Source organism: Mandrillus leucophaeus, unplaced genomic scaffold (assembly GCF_000951045.1).
Source record: "Mandrillus leucophaeus isolate KB7577 unplaced genomic scaffold, Mleu.le_1.0 Scaffold362, whole genome shotgun sequence".
Classification (NCBI taxonomy): Eukaryota; Metazoa; Chordata; class Mammalia; order Primates; family Cercopithecidae; genus Mandrillus; species Mandrillus leucophaeus.
The window spans coordinates 728,082-750,945 of record NW_012103832.1 but is presented as its reverse complement, the minus strand read 5'-3'; the positions used below and the strand labels follow the sequence as shown (position 1 = coordinate 750,945).

The window sequence follows — 22,864 nt, the reverse complement described above, 5'->3', positions numbered from 1 at the left end:
AGAATCGCTTGAACCCAGGAGGCAGAGATTGCAGTGAGTTGAGATCACGCCACTGCACTCCAGCCTGGGCGACAGAGCAAGACTCCATAAAAAAAAAATAATAATAATAATAAGAACAGAGATTGCAGTGAGTTGAGATCACGCCACTGCACTCCAGCCTGGGCGACAGAGCAAGACTCCATAAAAAAATAATAATAATAATAATAAGAAGAAAGATCTAAAATCAATAATTTAAGCTTCTACCATTGGAAATTAGTAAAAGAAGATAAGATTTAATTCAAAATAAGCAGAAGAAAAGAAATAATGAAAACTAAAGCAAAAATCAATGAATTTGAAAGTAAGATATCAATAAATAAAATCAATGTAACCAGAAGCTGATTTTTGTAAGGTAAATAAAATAGATAAAATAGATAAACCTCTACCAGGTCAACTAAAAGAAAAGGACAAAGGACACAAATTTTTCATATCAGAGAAGGAAGAGGGAATATCACTACAACTCCACTGACAACAAAAAGATAGTAAAGGCATACTATGAACAACTGCATGCCCATAAATTTGACAACCTAGATTAAATGCATCAATTTCTTGAGTAACAAAATCTGCCAAAACTCACACAAAAAGGAATACAAAATCCAAAGAGCCCTACATCTATGAAAGAAATGGAGTCAATAATTAACAACCTTCCACAACAGGTAACATCAGACCCAAAGAAGTTCACTGGTGAATTCTAACAAAGATTGAAGGAAGAAATTATACCAATTCTCTACCATTTGTTTCAGAAAATAGAATTAGAAGGAGTACTTCTCAACTCGTTCTATAGGAGGTCAACATCATCCTGATATCAAAACCAGACAGACTTTATAAGAAAAGAAAACTGCAGACCAATATCTCTTATGAGTATAGATGCAAAAATAAACTTCAGCAAAGTATTTACAAATTTAATCCAACAATATATAAAAAGATTTATACATCAGAACCAAGTGGAATTTATCCCAGATATGCAATGCTAGTTCAACATCAAAAATCAATTAATGCAATCCATTGCATCAAGAGGCTAAAAAAGTCATGAAATTGTATCAATAGATACAGAAAAGGTATTTGACAAAATCCAACAGTGACATATGACAAAAACTCTCAGTAAACTGGGAATAGAAGAAATCTTCCTCAAATGGAAACGGAATAGCTATGAAAAGCCTACAGTTTAACATCATCTTTAATGATGAGTACCTGGAAGCTGTCCCACTAAAATAGAAAGAAGGCAAGAATATTTCATGTCACTACTGCTTTTCACCATTGTCCTGAAAGTCCTAGTTAATGACATAAAACAGAAAAAGAAATAAAAGGTGTACTGATTGGAAGGGAAAAAAAATAAAACTTTGTTCACATATGACATAATAATCTATGTAGAAAAGACTAAAGAATTGACCCAAAAACCCTCCTAGAGCTAATAAGCAATTATAGCAAGGTTGAGGGACAAAAGGTTAATATGCAAAAGTCAATCACTTTCCTATATACCAGCAATAAAATTTGAATTTGAAATTAAAAACACAATGTCATTTATATTAGAACCTACAAAAATAAAAACTGAGGTGTAAATCCAACAAAATATGTACAAGACCTGTACAAGGAATACTACAAATCTATGATGAAAGGAATCCAAGAAATAGAGTGATAATCCACATCCATGTACAGGAAAACTCAATATTGCCAAGATGTCAGTTCTTCCAAACTTGATCTGTACATTCAGTGCAATCCTCATCAAAATCTCACTAGTCATTTTGTAGATATTGACAAAGTGATTCTAAAATTTATGTGAAAAAGAAAAAGAACCAGAATAGCCAAGACAATATTAAAGACTGGAACAAAATTGGAGCATTGGTAGTATTGACATCAAGACTTACTACAAATCTATAGTAATCGAGGTAGCCTAATATTTGCAAAAGAATAGATAAACAGATCAGTGGAACAGAAGAGAGTACCCAGAAATAAAGCTACATGAATGTACTCAACTAATCTTAAACAAAGGATCAAAATCATACTGTGGAGAAGATAGTTCTTTCAACAAATGGTGCTGGAATAACTGGATACGTACAGGCAAAACGTTAAATCTAGATACTAATCTTACACCCATCACAAAAATTGACTCAAAAAGGTGGAAAAACCTAAGTGTAAATGCAAAACTATAAAACTAAAAGGAAACATAGGAGACATTGTAGATGACCCTGGATTCGCTGATAACTTTTTATATATGATAGCAAGGGCACAATTCATGAAAGAAAGAATTGGCAAGCTGAACTTAATGAAAATTAAAAATGTCTACTCTGTAAAAGATATCGTTAAAAGAATGAAAAGACAAATCACAGACTGAAAATATTTGCGAAAGATGTATCTCATGAAGGACTGTTATTCAATATATACAAAGAACTCTTAAAATATAATGATAAGAAAACAATTTAAAAAATGGGCAAAAGACCTGACACCTTAGCAAATATGATACACAAATAGCAATAACCATGTGAAAATATGCTCCACATCCAATATCACGAGGGAAATGCAAATTAAAATAAAGAAATTCCACTAAACACCTATTACGGTAATCAAAATCCAGACCATTGACAACACCAAATGCTGATGAAGACGTGGAGCAACAGGTACCTTCATTCATTTTAGGGGGAATGCAAAATGGTATAGCCACGTTGAATGACAGTTTAGCTGTTTCTTACAAAACCAAACATTCTCTTATCCTACAATTCAACAGTTATGCTCCTTAGTATTTACCCAAAGGAGCTATAAACATGTCCAAGCAACAATCTGCATATGGATGTTTAAAGCAGCTTCATTTATAATTGCCAAAACACGGAAGCAACCAAGTTGTCTTTCAGTAGGTCAATGAGTAAGTAAACTGTTGTATATCCAGACAATATAATGTTATTTATTGCTAAAAAGAAATAAGCTATCAATCCACAAAAAGACATGGAAGAAACGTTAATGCATACTACTCAATAAAAAAGCCAGTTTGGAAAGGGTACATACTGTATCATTTCAACTATATGACACTCTGGAAATGGCAAAAGTATTGAGACAGTCAAACAGTACAGTGCTTTCTAGGGGGTGAGGGGAGGGATGGATAAATAGGTGAAATACAGAGCAAATTCAGGACAATGAAAAATCATCTATCTGATATTATAAAGATGGATACATGTCATTATAAATTGGTACAAACCTATGGAATGTACAACACTAACAGTGAACAATAATGCAAATTTTGGACTCTGGGTGATGATAATGTGTCTGTGAAGGTTCATCAATCATAAGAAATGTACCACTCTGGTGGGGGATGTTGATAATGAGAAATGCTATGCGTGTGTGGAGACAGGAGGTACATTGGTGCCGTGACCCTTCCTGTCACTTTTGCTGTGAATATAAAACTGTTCTAAAAAAATACTGTAAAAAAAATCTATGGTGAAGAAATTTATAAATAAAGACAGGCTATTGTTGCTTGTTTGTTTTATAACCCTGTGTTTTGTGCAAGAGAAAAAGTTGTTCCTAATGAGCCCTAGGTTCTAGTCAGGGCCACAAAACTGTCACATCCTCCAATAAGGGTTGATGATAGTGTTGAAACAAATGAGGCAATGCAGGCCTTTATGTATACTCATGGTTTTTTATTTTTATCACCTTTTATTACCTTTTTCCATTTGGTTCAACAAATGAAATTTACTGATATTTTACATAAATGTATATCGCGGAGCCCATTTCTTCTTTTGCATCAGGCTCAGACATGACTTTTCATGGCACTGAGGAAGAGATTTATTCTTCCTGACTCTGGGGTTTCCTAGTCCTTTCTATCTCCATGATAATGGCCTAAATGAACTGAACTTCCCTAGCACTGTCTCTGCACAATAATCTCATGGGTCTTTTTTCCCTAATCTGACTATTAAAGGCCTTCTGAGTAAAGAAAGAAGATCCTAGGGAATTCTGAGATAGGCAAAGGTGTTTCTGTTGTACTTCAATTTCCAACTTTACATCATTTTACTTTCAAAGTATGCCCCCATTTTCACTCACCAACATTCATGGTAGTTCACCTTTTTATCATCTCAAAACATTTGAGAAATTTGTGGAATAAATTAACTCATTCTGAGGTTAAAAAAAAAAAATTAAAATCAGCTGAGTGGGCTCTACACACTGCACAGAAATAGCATCTGTTTTACCAAAATTAAAATTTCGTTAGCTAAAATAAAACACTAGCTGCTAAATGTCAAGTATTAACTCATGGGTGAACTAGTGAAATCTTTTAATAGCCCTTTAAAATTTTTAACAATTACTTCTTAAACTATGCATAAAAACCAGTTTTAATATACAACACAACAAAAACACAGAACAACTTTTTCGAAAAGGTCAAAAGTTTTCTTTACAAAACAGTGTCTCTGGATGTGGACATTGAAAAGACCACTTCCAAGAAAATTAAATTTTTGAAGTCTTAATTAAATCCAAAATAGGCAATGTGTGCCAACACTACAAAAGACATCAAAAGTCTCTTCATCTGCCGAATGTTGCCCAATTTGAGCACAGATTTTATTTCCCGTGTGAATGCCATGTCCTATTCCCTGAAACCTGAATGACTAACATTGAAAAATATAAGACACGTAAAGTGATAGGTATTATGTGCAAACTTTATTAATAGCACAACAAATCATCTTTAGTGAACAAAATGGACGGTTTCCATGACTGAATCCCAAGAATTAGAATTAGAATGACTGAATGACTAAATTTATAATTTAGATAATATTGGTTTTTTACCTGGTGACTTATTTAGGTAGTCACAATAATTGGTATTTTCTAAGCAGTTAACATGTGCCAGGCATGATAATAGGCTGCTAACATAGTTTATTTGTTTACTTTTCACAAGAGTCCTAGTTAATCTCCTTTTGCATATTTTTCATATGAGAAAGCTAAGTTATATTCTAAGATTAAGGAACTTGCCCAAGTTTACACAGGGATGTAGTTCAGGACGTGCTATCCAAAATACAGCACCTTGACAAAATAAGTATTTTAAGCTGAAGGAATTGACCAAACCACAGACACAGGAAGATGTCTCTGAAGCAGGATATAGAAACAGTTAATAGAAGGAATTCACCTTGACCTTGTCTCCTGAAGCAGACCATAAAACCCAGCTGAGCTTCCCCTGAAAATAGGTCAGAAGATTCTCATTTCAGGGGATTTTTGAAACATACTCAGAAGAAAGGAATGTCACAGAGGAACACCAAGAAAAATCTGAAGGCGAGAAAATATAATATTTTTTCTGAGTCCTCACAAGGTCTTTGCTAGGATACCTGTGTTTAAAAAAAAAAAAAGACAAATGAACAGGAACAAAAAGGTATACACATTTTACTAACGTGTATATAGATATAGGAGTCATGCACAGAGTATGAGACTTAAAGGAAGTGCCAGATAACTGAAGTTTTTGTACCATCCTGAGGTTACAGAAGGAATAAGGGCAAGGTAAGATATGGGAGGCAGAGAAGAGGAAAAGTATGGTGAGCAAAAGCATTCTCGTTATTGCAGATGAAATCTCACAGGTAGCAACTCTCAGAAAGAATACATGGGGGCCAGCAGTAACGTTTTTCTGTCAAACCTTCTTTAAAGGTATAAGACTTTAAGTCTCTTTTTCTGTGAGTTAATCTTTGCTAGATCCGGATAAGAGGACCCTCAGAAAATGTCTGTTTGTGTTGCTGTATTTTTTTTACTAATGCAGATTTTCTCTATAATGCAAATCTCCCCTACAAAAGGGCAGTTTTTTTCAGAGGTATTTCTGTGGGTTGCAACCCTTCTGAATAGCCATATAGAAATATGCCAAAGAAGTATATTTTGTGGTGAAATATTCTGGTTTCTGTCAGAACAAACAGGTCTTGCTAAATTTTCCCCCAGTTTATAGCTATTAAATCATATTTTCCTTTTTCCCAATCATGTTCCTCCACATTGTCTACTTCTTCATCAGGCTTAGCACAAAATATATACAGTTTTCCCTGTTTCTTTAGTTCTTCACCTCTGAAGTTTCCATATTAGATAAAATGTATATTAAATACATTTGTATGGTTTTCTCTTGTAATCTGTCTTTTGTTATAGGGGTCACAGTCATGAACCTAGTGATGGGCAAGGAAAAGAAAGAGCTTTTTCTCCCCTGCAGTTTCACAGATAGCACATGCAGAAAAACCGGTGAGACACACATATTCAGCTGGAGAAAAGACTTGGCACATCACTTTTTTTTTTTTTTTTTGAGACAGGCTCTCATTCTGTCACCCAGATTGGAGTGCAGTGTCACAATCTCATCTCTGGTAGAGACGGGGTTGCCTAGGCTGTTGCCTAGGCTGATCTCGATCTACTGAGTCCATTGGATCCACCCACCTTGGCCTCCCAAAGTTCTGAGATTTCAGGTGTGAGCTACTGTGCCCAGCCCATACCACATTCTTAACATATGCTACTACATTCTTTACTTACCAACTTATAGTTCACTACTATTTTCCCTCTCCCTTTCTCATTTGTTAATTTATTAATTTTCCATTACTTGGAAGGAAAAACTTTTATGTAACATAATAGCAATCTGTATCCCTTTAAAAACATTGACTATTTTTACATGCCATGTAAACCTCAGTAAAATGAGTACCTTAGAGAATTATATAGATGCCTCATCAATTCCAAGGGATTCAATATCCTTTCCCTGTTGCAGATCAGAACTTTATCAGGCTACTTAGGTGTGAAGTAAAACTACCTGTTCCTGTTTTCCATGAAGCAGAGCAAACAATAGGCAACAAACAAACAAACAAACAAAAACCCAACCTTGTTGAAGCAACAATAGCAACGGAACAAATAATAATATGAAATTGCAATACAGAATTCTTTCAAAGTTTTTCCTTCTACTGTTCACAAAAATGTTCACCAAAACACCAGGGTCACCGACACAGGACAAACTGTGCATAATGCAATACGTTAAATAACAAGCATTGTCTATTATAATGAAATGAAACAAGTGTCAAAGGCACAATATTCATAAAACACTTAGAATCCATAATCCACTAAAATTCAGGCTACCAGCCAAATATTACAGCATCTTCAAACATCAGGTAACTTAAGGTGTATGATTTGAAACTCATAACACATAATTTCCAAAGAGCTCTGTATAGGTAAACAGTGGTGATGCAGTGAGCTATTTGTGTCGAGTATGTCTTTGCTGTTTAATTGCTCCAACTCCCTAGAGGTTAGGAGTCTATCACCTGCAGTTCTTCAGCTGCTAAGATCAGAGAATATAACACAGATGGAGTGAGCTCTGGTCTCATGGCTGCTGCTTCACAGAGATAAGGCTACAGGTTGGAGAAGTGCTTAGCTCTGCCTTCCTCTGAAAGAGCCTGAATAGCTATCAGTAATTCCCAGTTACTTCTCTACTGTTATGTTAAACAACACTGCCTTGCATACACAGGCGCAATTTGATGAAAGAGAGTTGTTTAAATCACTTGAAATGCCTGTAGCTTTATTATTGCAAGTCTTTGTGTTGTCTCTTGTCTTCTCTTTTTATAAAAAAACTTCTTTTTCCGGCCCACTCCCTCCCTCAGGTCTACTGCCAAACGGCAATGATTTAAGAACCTGGTTAAAATACTGGGTCACATTTCTTCACCAGTTGCCTTGAGCGTGTTTGGTGAGCTATTCTTTAGCCAACCTTGTCATTCTGCTGTCACTCACAGCATTATATTTCTAGGTATGAGAACATTGCAAAAATCAGCTACACTCATTCAGGAACATGTATTATGTCTGGATATGATCTCACAATTAAAATAAGCCAATTTTCAGCAGCCAGGGTATGGTAGCTGCAATCCTTTGTGTCACTGAAATCTATGCAGTTCTTAATTTTATCAAAAGACAAAGATCATTTTACTTCCAACTCCTAAATATGCAAATACAAACTCTCCACACCCTCTTCCTGTCACTGGAGAGTGGTAGAAAGACTCAGACTGTGCTACTCAATCGGGCTTCATATAATTTACCATTTTGATCAGTTATCATAATTGACATTAGCTTTTGCTTCCTGTGAAGCAGCACGTGGAATACGCTTAGTGCAGGGCCTCCTAGCCTATTTTCAGATATCAACCACTGCTGATTACCGATGTATTTGTGGCCCTTTCCCTCCTGATACGCCCTTGAGCATCAAGTTCAGTGGCTGTTTTCCCCCACTCAGCCTAGATACTCTGGGATTCTTTGAAAATAAGCTGATATGACTTTCAACAGTGTCTCCACACTTTAAACATTTATCACGAACACTGGTACAAGTGTTCTTTATTATATAGAAACAATGATAAGGGATTCATTGTCATAAGATTTTTAAGCAGTGAACTGATTAAATACTCATTGCTTGGGTTAATTTTACATATTTAAAACGCTTTTTTTTTTTTTGAAATGGAGTCTCGCTCTGTCGCCAGGCTAGGGCTCACTGCAACCTCTGCCTCCCAGGTTCAAGCAATTCTCCTGCCTCAGCCTCCCGAGTAGCTGGGACTACAGGTGTGTGTCACCATGCCCGGCTAATTTTTTTTTGTACTTTCAGTACAAACGGGGTTTCACCATGTTGGCCAGAATGGTCTCGATCTCTTGACCTCGTGATCTGCCTGCCTCCGCCTCCCAAAGCGCTGGGATTATAGGCGTGAGTCAATGCGCCTGGCCAATGCACAGGTTTTTTAATAAGTGTTTCTCATACTTTTCCTTAATCTCCTTTATAGTACTAGCACCTTATTCTTTACTGTTAATATAACATTCTGATTCCCCCTCTAAGTTCAAGGTAAGCTGCTTCTTACTAAAAACCAATCATTTTTGAAACAGTTAAACATGACCAAGCAAAGACTGAGCTGCATGGTCACACTCTGTTATGTAAATGAGGTAATTTAAAACAAACTTAGTGTTTTGTTCTTTTATATTTAAGCTTAAGTTTTACCTAGATGTTTAAGCAACTCTGCCAAATGTACAGTTCACAGTGTATCATAAATACTATTACAAATTTATTAAAATTATTTTCTGACATTTATGTAGTATATATGCATATATATTTTAAACTTTAGTTTAATTAAAAGATGTTAAATAATTTGTAAACCTTAGAAGTAAATTATTTTCTGGATGAATGAATTTCTGATTTTATGTATATTTCAATTGAAAAATAGCACTACAGTGTTCTGTTAGCAGACCACACCTTCTGTTTGATACCTAAGAGACAGTCTACAACCTCAAGTCTCTATGGTTGTCTACAATTCATCTGAGCTCATCAGGCTTACTGGAGAGTCAGGTTTCCTGTGTGATGCCATATTTCATAGACTAAGCATCTTTACCCTTTCCCCTGGATGTTCATGGTTTCACACCTTGGAATGGTAGAGGTCACCAGGCTCCTCTAGCCCACAGTGTGTTTCCACGTTGACATCCTCCCAGTGGATACCCCAGTTAATAAACACCAGCAGCACCGATTATGGCAGCAGTTTCTTTTAGTCTCCTAGATGACCCAGAATTTCTTCTTTCCTTCAGTAACTGGTACTTCTGGGAACAATACCTCTGAGAAAACCTGTTTATCTCTTATGATCTCTTGGTAGCTGGGCAACTCATTATTACTTTCTTGACTCCATGTTAAGAATTCATGTTAGGCATGATTTTACAAGCATTCAGTGTCCCGTAGTACAGTGTCATTAAACGAGTATCTGTAAGGGGAAACATGTGAGATATTTTCTGTAAAGTTGGAAGACACAGTTCACAAGACCATCCTCACTCTGAATACCAATTGTATGTTTGGGGTTTCCCAAGATCACTCTCAGATTTAACAAGTCACTAGAAAGACCCACAGAATTGACTGAAAGCTGTGATATATTCATGGTTCTGGTTTATTATAGAGAAAGAATGCAGAATAAAATCTGCCAAGGGAAGAGGTGTACAGGGCAGAGTTCAATGGAGTAAGGGTGTGGGTGTTTCAAATGTGAGGCTTCTATTATTTTCAGGATGCATTACCCTCCTGACATCAATGTGTGACAATATGCATAGAATATTGGCAACTGAGGAAGTTCTTCAGGACTTTAGTTTCCAGAGATTTTACTGGAACTCCATGTTTGACTGCCCACGTGGCTAGCCTCTAGTCTATGGACATGTCGCCCAAAGCTGTCATCATAATTCACATGAAAAGGAGCACGATTTCAAATTATTACATGTAATATGTATGGATCAGTGGAACTTGTGGTTTCCATTGCTCTGTGTGTGTGAGGGTGATGATAGAAACCAGGAATTATTTGACTGATGACTGTATTTTAATGCATATCTTTTGAATTTAGCAGGCCAGTAGATTTTTTGTTGGTTCTCAGATCAGCGGAGGTCTCTCTAGCACCTCCGATTTGAGTTTCAGAATCCTATAAAGATAATATTCTAAGGAAGTCCATCGACTCAGGTTTTATTGGTTTATAGAAACATAATTGCCTTGTCTTTATTTGGATTTAAATATAAGTAAAATGTTTTCTGTGGTAACTCTTTCTTTCTAGGAATATGTGGTATCTTTCTAATCATTCAGGTCTTGTTTTACATTTTTAAGTAGAGATTTATTATTTTCTTCATAACAGATTAATGTTGTTTAACCCTTCTTTTATTTGTATTGTGGGAAAGATACTTGTATTAGTCTGTTTTCATGCTGCTAATAAAGGCAAACCAGAAACTGGGTAATTTATAAAGGAAAGAGGTTTAATTGACTCACAGTTCCACGTGGCTAAGGAAGCCTCACAATCATGGCAGAAAGCAAAGGGGAAGCAAGATATATCTTACATGGCAGCAAGCAAGAGAACGTGTGCAGGGAAGCTGCCCTTCTATAAAATCATCACATCTCATGGGACTTATTCACTATCATGAGAACAGCACAGGAAAAAACCTGCCCCCATGAATCAATTAACTCCCACTGGGTCCCTTCCACAATTATGGGAGTTACAGTTCAAGATGAGATTTGGGTGGGGACACAACCAAACCGTATCAAGACTTTTACACTATTTTTAAAAAATCTGCTTATTTCTGATATTACAGAGCTATAGTATAGAGCAGGGATATGGCATAAGGTATGATATATCTTGTCTTGAATCTTACTGTGTTCTCTGATAAATTTGAATATCATGTTAGTCAATGTACCTATATTTCTATTTATTATTAATAATAAAAGCTATCATTATTAGCATTCCATTACTAAGATGACTAAATTCTTCAATTTTCTACTATATTTCTTAAAATAATAATATAAATAATAGTTGTTCAATTGGGCATCGTTTCTTTGTTCTCTGTTAAAAAGGGGTTTTCTATTGATTCATGATATTCTTCAATAGGGTAAATATTTTGTGTCCTATTCTTAGTTTGTCACATAATTGTTTTTTAAAAAGTAAAGACGCATACTGATTTCAAATTATTTTTTCATATCTTAAAATATCTTTGTAGAGTTTTCTTTTTAATCTAATAATATATATTTTTATTTCCTACTTTCTCATAACATTTCAGAGTTTTAATTTTTTTGGAAAAATTTTAGCTGCATTTTGTAGTATTTTTATACATTGTATACTCAGTTTTGTTCAATTCTAGTTTATAACATACTTTGATTTCCTGTTTATTTGAATAAATATTTGGAAATTTAAAACATTTGATCTTTATTCCATTTCTTCCTTCTCTCCTTTCTTTTTTTCTTTTAATTTTCCAATACCACTTTCCAAAACTGAACAATTTGTGCTAAATATTTTTATGTTTGGCTTTATTATGTTGTTGGATTTTTAACAGTGCATCCAAAACATTGTTATCCTGGCAAACAGTATGGTTTGCTTAGCTAATAGGTGTTCTCCAATCTTGCATACCAACAAAACTCTTTGTTTTGACTCCAAAGTTCCCACTCTAAGAGGATTCATTATCATTGGTTTTGGTCATTGAAGCCAATCTTATTCTCCTTGATAAATCCTTGCTTTCATGACTGTCCTTGCGGCTAAAGCTGAGCATGTGACCTAGTTCTGTCCAATGAGTTGTAACTGGAGATATCCTGAGGAAGCAACTGGAAAAAGAATATCCTCTTAGATAATAAGGGGACAACGGATGGAGATAGCTCCTGCTTCTTCTGCCTCCTGCCCTTGAATAAAATCTAACTTTGCAGTGGCTGAAGCTGTGACAATCCTTTGGTATCCCAGGGAAAAACAAGAAAATTATAATAGAAACAGTTTAAAGTCTATATATGTACCAACTTTTCTTGATGCTAGTTGCTGTCAGGTCTTTAAGTTCTGACCAAAGATATGCAACTTTTGATATTTTTCCTCTTTCTGGTTTATCCTGTTGCATACAGCTCTAGCTAAAGCAATTTTTTTTTTTTTTTTTTTTTTTTTTTTTTTTTTTACCTTAAGGTGAATTGAAAATGGAATTCCAAATAAAAATGATGTGACAAGATAAGAAGATGTTAGATCTCCAATTCTGTGGAGCATCTTTTCAGCCATGGTTCATGTATCTGAACTTTTACACAGTAAATAATTAAATTTCCATATTTTTAGCCAATTTTTATTTTGAATTTTCTGTCCCTTAAATCTAAAACTAATCTTAACTAACACTGGTGTTAACTCAGAATCCTGATTTTTTTGAGATGAGTAAGGAAAAGTGTGACTGCTTAACTTTAGGTTCTTGTTAAGCGAAATATTCTCTTACCTCATGGTTGGTTTTTCGTTGCTTGTAGGAAAAGTGTTCACTATAAAAAATAAAGACTTCCCAGATATAGTCATAGATTTGATAACTATCCTTGTTTGTTATATTAAGTTCTCTACGTGAGAAGAAAAGGAACTGCCAATAACCTACAGAATTGATACTTCTGGAGTACATTTTGAAGCATCATATTTGAAAATGAACCTATTTACCTCTGTTGCTGATTTTCATAGAGCTTTTAAAGAAAATAATCTCCCTTATAAGATAGCATTTCCATTTCCATATTTCTTAGCTATGTTATAATATAGTTTTTTTAGTATGATAACATAATTTCTATTTAATTTGATACCTGACTTAATATATGTATATTTATATTTATCTATGTGTTTAAATTCTAATATTCAAAATTTTTCCAAAAACACAATCTGCCCTTTGTGATATGATAAAGCCCAGATAAAAAGCTCTTAATTTTTGTCATTCAAACATCTACATTTTAATGGCTTAAATAAAAGCTGTCATCCAAATATAAAGCATTCTTGGAGACACTACATATTATAAAGATCGTGGCTAGTGGACTGAGTTTAGTAAATTAATATGTAAAAAGTTAATTCTAAGTTAATTTCATAAAGAGTGTCCAGGGGACAATAAGTAACTTGAAGAAGACAATTGTTCAGAAAAGTAGAAAGTTGCTTTTTCCAGCTGGTTGATATTTCAGGGTCATTTTATATTTTAAAATTACCAGTCTTTCTACCACTTGAATGTCTTGGAGTTGTGTATATGAACACAGTCAACTCTTCTATTGCCTTGAGCATTGCTGGAGGATATTCAAGTTATTTGCTGATCTCTAGCTATGTTTTAACCAAACTTTATTTTGTAAAGAGTCCCTAGGTGCAACTATGAGGCATTTTTATGCCTCCTTTGATTGATTCTTCCAGCCATAGCCCTTGGTGATTTGGTAATACTTTAAATCCTTGCCTAAATTGTTTCACTATTAGATAATCAGTGTGTAGAGCTGCCAGAATATTTGTATTCCTTTCTCTGTGGCCAAGAATTGACTTAATGTTCCCTGAAAGAATTTTATTGTTTGATGGCCCTCCTCATTCTGTTTTCTACGGTCTGTGGTTTTACAGAAAACTTATTATCTTTGAAGTTAGACCTCATCTTCTTATCCTTCTAATCCTATCACTTCCAGTGGTTTTTTTTTTTTTTTTTTGTCTTAGAGATGGAATTAAAAGGCAGTCATACTTGATTTTGAAACTAAGCCCCACTAGTGTCTAACTAATGCTAAAAACTGACCTCTTAACCACAAGTCCCATAAACTGCACATTGTAGAAAATAAAGTTGTGATGTAATAGTGCCAGTCACATGGCAATTGCTTAATAAGCTTCCGTTTCTCTTTTTCCCATTGACTCATATTGCAGTTCTAATTTGTCCTTTTGTATTGAAGAACTAATGGGCTTTTTAATAATAAATATAATCTTCAGTCAACATTTATTGTATATGTATACTCAGATTTAATCAATAATTTGTTTTTATCCTTTTTGTTCTTGAGCTAACTGGTTGCTAATTTGTAACTCAGAACTTTTCTGATTAATTGGACAACTATGCATTTTTTAAACCAGAAATAAATGGTTGAAATAGAGCAATACCAATTTGTTACTACATTTGGAAGAGGATGCACATTTTTGAATTTATTGAATAAAAGTAATTTTTATGGTTAAACCATTCATTAGTACTTTAGAATATATTAATCGGGAGTTTTCAAACTTATATTCAAGGTGATTGTATGTTAAATTGCAAATAATATTTTATATTCAGGTTTTGTAAAAAATATTGTTTTGCCTCTCTTAAGCTTTAAGCATTGATTTACATAAGGTCTAAATGATCATTTTTTTAACTGATCAATAAGTAATCAATCTTTGTATTCAATATGACTTTTATGTTCCCAAAACTATCTTAATCTCACCTGGAATTTTGTACTTATACTTCAGGATTCTTAATTCCATAGCAATATTATTCCAGTTTTACATGCAGGAAAATTTTGCTTTTAACTTGTGGTGTTAAACCAGGATATTTTCTTAGCAGTTAACTGTGTGTGTTTGTTATTTTAGCTACTGTAAATTGGATTTATGCCTGGGATTGAGTAAGCTCAGGACAAAGAAACCGTGTGTGTGTGTGTGTGTGTGTGTGTGTGTGTGTGTATTTATTTATTTATTTATTTATTTATTTATTTATTTATTTTTTGAGATGGAGTCTCGCTCTGTCACCCAGGATGGAGTGCAATGGCACGATCTTGGCTCACTGCAACCTCTGCCTACTGAGTTCAAGCGATTCTTCTGCCTCAGCCTCCCGAGTAGCAAGATTATAGGTGCCCACCACCATGCCCAGCTAATTTTCTATATTTTTATTAGAGACAGGGTTTCACCATGTTGGCCACGCTGGTCTTGAACTCCTGACATCAGGTGATGCACCTGCTTTGGCCTCCCAAAGTGCTGAGATTACAGGTGTGAGCCACTGTGCCTGGCTGAAACTGTTTATTTTTCTGAGATTACAATACGGTGGGCATCTCAATATTTTTAGGAAAAATAAAAGCTTTTATTCCTAAATAAACTTTTAGAAATAAAAAAAATTGCAATTAAAAAAAAATTCAAAACTTTTTTCCTTAATCATTTTACAAAGATACTAATGGGAGAATTAGTCCATTAAAACTAATGAATGATGTTTTCTTTTTCCATTTAGAATGTAGAGTTGCAAGAGGATGTCTCTTCAATCCTAACCACGAGAACCTTAAAATCATAGTTTCTTAAGCGCATTACCGTGGGAGCAAGCAAAGAAACCTACTAAATTATAACCCACACAGTGATTTGCTTAGAACAGAAGTAATCCACAAATGCTTTAATCTGTGGCCAAACAGCTGGATAATGAAGAAGCCACCGAAGCTATGACCAAGAAGAAAACAGTTATACGTTCAATGAGTTGTTAAAGCCTAATAACAGACTGGTATGACAGAATCCCTAGGAGTCATAGATGAAAAATATCTGCAACTATCTGCCAACTCTTTCCCACAAGCCTTACTGAGCTCTCATGAGAAAGATCGTGGGCAGCACAGGAGAGCTGAGACAGATTCCATGGGAGGTTCAGGTGTGTGGGGGCTGCTGAAGTCTGAGGGGAAGAAGTAGGACTGAGAGAAACCTCTGGACACTTCAGGTACTCATCAAGTGGTAATGTGATGAGCCTGCTAAAATGTGAGGGCAGAGCAGTAATACTACAAGAAAGTCCTTAGGCCACGGTGCCTTATACTTAATAGGGAAAAGCACCTCTCTGTGCCTAGAGAACAGGTGAGAATGACCTCTAAAGGTGCAAATGTACATAGATTACTGAGGTCTGAGGACCAGGAGAGAAAAAAAAAAAAAAAAAAGGAGGGCATCCCTATATGCATTCTGGGACTGACAGTAAGCATGCAGCAGAAGCCATTTGTAACTGGGTGTTGGGAAAGAAAGATGAGATAAAACTATCCCAAGTGCATGAGCATGAGACGTGAGGACAGGAAAATAAATGGTTCAGACACTCAGATCCCAAGTTGATTAAAAGAAAGGTTCTAAAACTATCCTTAAATAATTTGAAAACTGTAGGGAACTAAATCTACCTGAAGCAACAACAGGGTTTAGACCTAGGTCAACTATAGACTAGGTTGACTCAGAAGGAGCATGCCCTTTTATTGGCACAAATATTTACTTCAGCATCTTTTTTTTTCTCACAAATTGTCCAGACTGTAAGCAAAATTTATTAGACAAATGAAGAGGAAAGAAAATGAGACCCATTATCAGGAGAGAAGCAGTCAAGAGATGTGAGAATTATCAAACAAGACTTAAAAATAACTGTAATAAAAATGTTGAACGGTCTTAAGGAAAGGCCAGCTATTTTAAAGTAACTATGTGAAATATGTTAAATGACCTTGGGCAAAAAGCAGATGACAACGAGCAGGAACAGATGGGAACTGCCAGCACAGACAGATATGATAAAGAATAAGGTCAAAGGAAAATGCTAGAAATTAAAAATATGGCAACAGAAATGAATAATCCTTATGATCAGCTAGCTTATTGGAAGACTGTGCAGAGCAGAGGAAAGAATCCGTGCATCAGTGACCAACATGCAGGTAAGTAGAAACTGTTCAAATTGAAATACCAAAAGTAAAAGAGTGTATTATTCCATTCTCTCATTGCTATAAAGAACTACTTGAGTCTGGGTAATTTATAAAGAAGAGAGGTTTAATTGACTTAAGGTTCCACAAACTGTACAGGAAGCATGGCTGGGGAGGCCCCAGGAAACTTACAATCATTGCAGAAGGCAAAGGAGAAGCTGACACATCCTTCATGGATGGAGCAGAAGGAAGAGTAAGCAGTGGGAGGTGATACACACTTTTAAACAACCGGATCTCATGAGAACTCACTCACTATCATGAGAATAGCATGGGAGAAATCCACCCCCATAATCCAATCACCTCCCACCAGGCTCCTCATCCAACACTGGGTAGAATTCTACATGAGATTTGAGTGGGGACACAAATCCAAACCATATCAAAGAGTAAATAAAAGAGAATGGAGCTTGCAAGATTTGAGGGATGCTATAAAATATAAATATTGAATGTAAAACTAACACATAATATGAAACATAGTATTTGAAGCTCAAGAAGCTGAAGTAAAATTGCATGTAAAAAATGATTTGAAGATAGAATAGCAAATGTTTTTTCAAAATTGGTATTACATCAATTCACAGGTTAAGCACAATGTGTATGCTGAAACTGTACATGGACATATCATAGTGAAATTGCTGAAAAACAAAGAAAAAGAGGAAATAGTAAAAACTGGTGGAGAAAAAAAGACATTATATTCTTTAAGGTGGAACAACATATAAGAGAGTTGCTGATTTCTTACCAGAAATGATTGAAGCCAAAAACTGTTAGAATGAAATCTTTACACTGTTGGAAAAAAATTATGCATAAAAATTTCTATATTCAAAGACAATAATCTTGTAAAAATAAAGAAATGTTTAGATAAACAAAAGCTCAAAGAATTTGTCTGCAGCAATGCATTACAAGAAAGACTAACATAAGTTCTTCAGGCTATAAAAACTGAATATCTATAAATCTAATACACATAAACCTAGAACATCAGAAAGAGCAAATATGTAAGCAATTATAAAGAACATATTTACAAAAATTTCTAAATATCTACATCTATGTTCATGACTTTATATCAATATTTATATCTATCTCTTTAAATATCTTTAAGATACTATTGACTGTTTAAAGCAATATAACAAAGAACTGTGATATCCTGTAACATTTGCATAATTAAATATATGATGAGAGTACAAAAATCAGGAAGGTAGTAATTCAAATTATATTTTTGTGATATTCTTATTGCTTACAAAGTAATACATTATTTTAGAAGCTATGTTGTTATAAATTAAACATACATAAGAGAAACCACAATATAAATAACACGGAGAAACATAACTAAAAATGAAGAGATAAAATGGAATACTAAGATATCAATTCACTCTAGAGATGACAAACAAATACCATTGTAGTAGACTTAAACTCAACCATAGTAATTATTACATTAAAAGTAAATGTCATTTGGTTCTTCTAGAAAGTTTACTCACACAGAGTAGAAGTTCAAGATATTTTCTCATGGTAGCACCTGTGAATAACAAACGCGAGGGTCATTAGGAATAGCAGGAAAGCCTTTCTATTGCCAATGTATTGACACTGGTAAAACTAGAAAGAGGAGGAAAACAAATTGCATAAAAAGAGCTTTAGATTGTAAAGTATCTTTTTCATCACCTTTTAGTAAGGATGTATGCTAACAGCATGACTTATTGTTGATGATATTAACTTTGATTACCTGACCAAAGTAGTGTTGAACAGCTTTTTCAACTGTAAAGGCATTCTCCTCTCTTCCATACTGTAGTTTTTGAAAGCAAGTCACTATTTGCTACAACCCACACTCAAGAGAGAGTGTCTTAGTCTATTTGGACTAATATAACAAAATATCATGAACTGAGTGGCTTAAAAATAACAGAAATTTATTCCTCACAGTTCTAGAGTCTTGGAACTCTTAAGTTCAAGGTATTGGCAGATTCAATGTCAATACTTATGTATTTGTATCTGTATTACGCTGAACATAAGTTCATACAGCTGTCTCTAACTCTAATCCATTACCACGTGGTTCATTCTAGTTTCCCCTGTCCTTGACTATCTGAAACTGCTCTTCCAATAGGAATAAACCTGCCTCACAGCATCCACCATGTATTTACATATTTGTTCAACCCTACTCTATATATACAGTTTTTTCAGAATTGTTAACGCAGGCCACTGTGAAAAACAACTAGAGTATAGTGTTTATGTACAGTTCCTTTTGTTTCTAGTCTTACAGTTTCCAGTCAAAGCACCATTTCCAAAGTTACTTGTCAGCTAGTTTTCTGTCCACCCTTTTCAGTGAGGATTTTCCATAAATTTGTTATACAACTAGAATCTTTTTGTCCGCATATTCACTGCACACAATACATTCCTCTGGTTAATTCTTTTAATTTGCATAAATTAAGGTTTACTCTTTTTGTTGTACATCTTTTTTTGTTTTGAGACGGAGTCTCTCTCATTGCCCAGGCTGGAGTACAATGGCGCAGTCTTGGCTCACTGCAACCTCCACCTCCTGGGTTCAAGCGATTCTCCTGCCTCAGCCTTCAGACTAGCTGGGATTACAGGGACCAGCCATCATGCCTGGCTAGTTTTTGTATTTTTAGTAGAGATGGGGTTTCACCATGTTGGCCACGCTGGTCTCGAACTGCTGACCTCATGATCCACCTGCCTCAGCATCCCAAAGTGCTGGGATTACAGGCGTGAACCACTGTGCCTGGCCCTTTTGTGGTACAACTTTATGGGTTTCAATAAACGCATAGCGTTTTATATCCACCAGTACACTGTAATACCAATTAGTTCCACTGAACTGAAACATCTTAGTCCCTCTCCTAGTCAAACACTCTTCCTTTCACGATCATTTGAATACCCTGATCTGTCTTTCAATCCAACAGTTTTCCCTGCTCAAAAATGTCATATGAATGGACTTCAACATGTAGACTTTCAGACTGACTTCTTACGCATAGCAACATGCACTTAAAGTTCATCTAAGTAGCTCCATGAGTTAATAGCTTGTTTCTTTTTATCACTGAATAATATTCCATTATATGGACATACCATTGTTTGTTTATCCATTTATCTAACTAAAGGATATTATTTCAACGTTGCTTGAAATTTTTGTTGATTATGAATAAAACTGCTAAAAAATTCCTCTGCATGTATTTTTCAGACATACATTTTCAAATCAATTGTGTAAATATTCAGGAACATGCTTGCTACATTGGATGATAAATCTTAGTTATATTTAGTAAGATACTGACAAACTACCTTGCAAGCCATTTTGTGTCCCCACCAGCAATGAATGAGAGTTCCTGCTGCTCTGAATCCTTGCCAGGTTTGGGAATTGTCGGTGAAGAGTCTATTTAGATCTTCTGCCTTGTTATTTAAGTAAAAGTTCTTTGTCAGATACATTATTTACAAATGTTTTCTCCCAGTTTATGACTTGTCTTTTCATTCTTGCAACTGCATCCTTCAGAGAGCAAAATATTTTAAAGTTTTATTTAAAGTTTAATTTATCATTATGTTCTTTCATGAGTTACACTGTTAATGCCATACTTTAAAACACATAGTCAATCCCTAGGTAATGTAGATTGTTGTCCTATGTTTTCTTCTAGATGCAGAATTTCTTTTTTACTCTTTTTGTTGTAAATTTTTATGTGTTTTGACCCTATTTGTGTAAGTATATTTTTGGAATCTCTATTGTGTTCCATTGATCACTATTTCTATGTTTTTGTTAATAGCAAACAGTTTTAATTACTGAAGCTTAATAACATGTTTTAAAATCAGGAAATTGGAGTCTTGGAACTTTTTCTTTTAAAAATTGTTCTGATTATTTTAGTAGTAGCTTTACCTTTCCATATAAATATTGAACCATCTTATGAACAGAACATCTACGAAAAAACTTGCTGAGATTTTTTTTTTTTTTTTTTTTTTGAGATAGAGTCTAGCTCCTTTGCCCAGGCTGGAGTGCAGTGGCATGAGCTTGGCTCACTACAACCTCTGCCTCCAGGACTCAAGCGATTCTCGTGTCTCAGCCTCCTGAGTAGCTGGTACTACGGGCGTGCACCACCACACTCAGCTAATTTTTGTATTTTTAGTAGAGACAGTGTTTCACTGTGTTGGCCAGGCTGGTCTCAAACTCCTGACCTCGTGATCTGCCCACCTTGGCCTCCCAAAGTGCTAGGATTACATGAAATGAGTTTTCTTAACCTCTCTTGCACTCGGGATACTGGATGACTTAGTTTCTGTCTATCAGATAGCATTCACAAGACTTTAATTTGGAATAGAATTAAGCACTCCATGAATGCACTAAAGAGGCCAAATAAAAGGCAGAGATTGGCAGCAAACACTTTTTAAATGGCCCAAATATATGTTGTTTATAAGAAACTCACTTCAAGTGTAACAATATAGGCAAGTAGAAAGTAAATGGATAGAATATATATATATAACATATAAAATGCAAATACTAATAAAAAAAATGAGTAACTATGTTCATATCAGATAAAGTAGATTTCAGAGCAAAAACAATTACCAGAGACATTATTTAATGATAAAAGAGTCAATCCATTTAGAAGGCGTAGAAATGCTAAATGTGTATGCACCAAACAACAGAGATACAAAATATGTGATGTGAAAACAGATAGAACTAAAAGGAGAAATAGACAAGTCAATGGTTGTCATTGGAAACTTTAACACTCCCTCTCAACAATGGATAAAAACAACTAGACAAAACACAATGAAGGTTACCATCAAACAACAAGAGCTCATTGACATTTATGGAACACTCCACTCCACAGCAGAACGCACATTCTTTTCAAGTGCCCACCAAACCTATGCCAAGATAGACACTGCTATCATTTGAGTGTTTGTCCCCTTGGAAACTCGTGGTGAAATTTAATCCCCAATGTGGCAGTATTGAGAGGTGGGGCCTTTAAGAGGTGATTGGGTCATAAAGGCTCTGTCTTCATGAATGGACTAGTTCATTCATGGATTAATTGGTTAATAGTTGTGATAGAGGTGGGACTGGTGGCTTTACAAGAAAAGGAAGAGAGACCTAAATTAGGATATGAGCATGTTAAGCCCCCTTTCTATGTGATGCACTGCACCATCTCAGGACTCTGCAGTGAGTCTGCCCCAGCAAGAAGGTCCTTACAAGATGCAATCTTGGGCCTCCCAGCCTCTATAACCATAAAAAAAAAATTCATTGTCTTTATCGATTACCCAGTGTTGGGTATTCTGTTATAAGCAACAGAAAACAAAGACAGACACCATCTTAGGCTATAAATCTAGCCTCAGCAAATGTAAAAGAATTGAAATCAGAGAGAGTGTGTTCTCTAATCATGATAAAATCAACTAGAAATCAGTAAGAGAAAAATAACAGGAAAAAATCCAAGCACTTGTAAACTCACAAGCGCATTTCTAAATAGTCTATGAGTCAAAGAGGACATCTCAAGGAAAATGTTTAAATGCATCGAGCTAAATAAAAATGAAAACACAATGTTAAAATTTGTGGAACACAGTTAAAAGGCAATGCTAAAAGGGAAATTTGTAGCACTGAATGTACACAATAGAAAACAAAAGTTTCAAATCATTTATTTATGCACCTCTATCAAGAAGCTAGAAAGAGAAGACAAAAATAAATCCAAAACAAGCTTCCAGAAACAACAAAGATAAGAGTATAAATCAATGAAATTCAAAACAGAAAAACAGTAGGTTATCAATGAAACTGACAAACCTCTAATAAGATTGGCAAAGGACAAAGAGAGAAGACACAAATTACTAATATCAGAAATGAAACAAGGAAAACCAATACAGACCCTTCAGACAGCAAAAGGATGATAAGGGAATGCCATAAACAACTCAGCACACATAACTACAAAAACTTAGATTTAATGGACCAAGTCCTCGAAAAGGACAAATTACCACAGCTCATCCAATATAAATAAATAGTTTGCATAG

General features: G+C 34.9%; 1 long non-coding RNA gene across 1 annotated transcript in view; it reads right to left on the bottom strand.

The window, feature by feature from the left end:
• LOC105546540 overlaps positions 1 to 18,412 on the bottom strand; it is a 24,374-nt gene extending 5,962 nt beyond the window's left edge. The window contains exon 1 of the long non-coding RNA XR_001007111.1: positions 18,373 to 18,412. This is a non-coding gene — a long non-coding RNA (uncharacterized LOC105546540). The remainder of the gene's footprint in view (positions 1 to 18,372) is intronic.
• Positions 18,413 to 22,864: the final 4,452 nt, after the last annotated feature.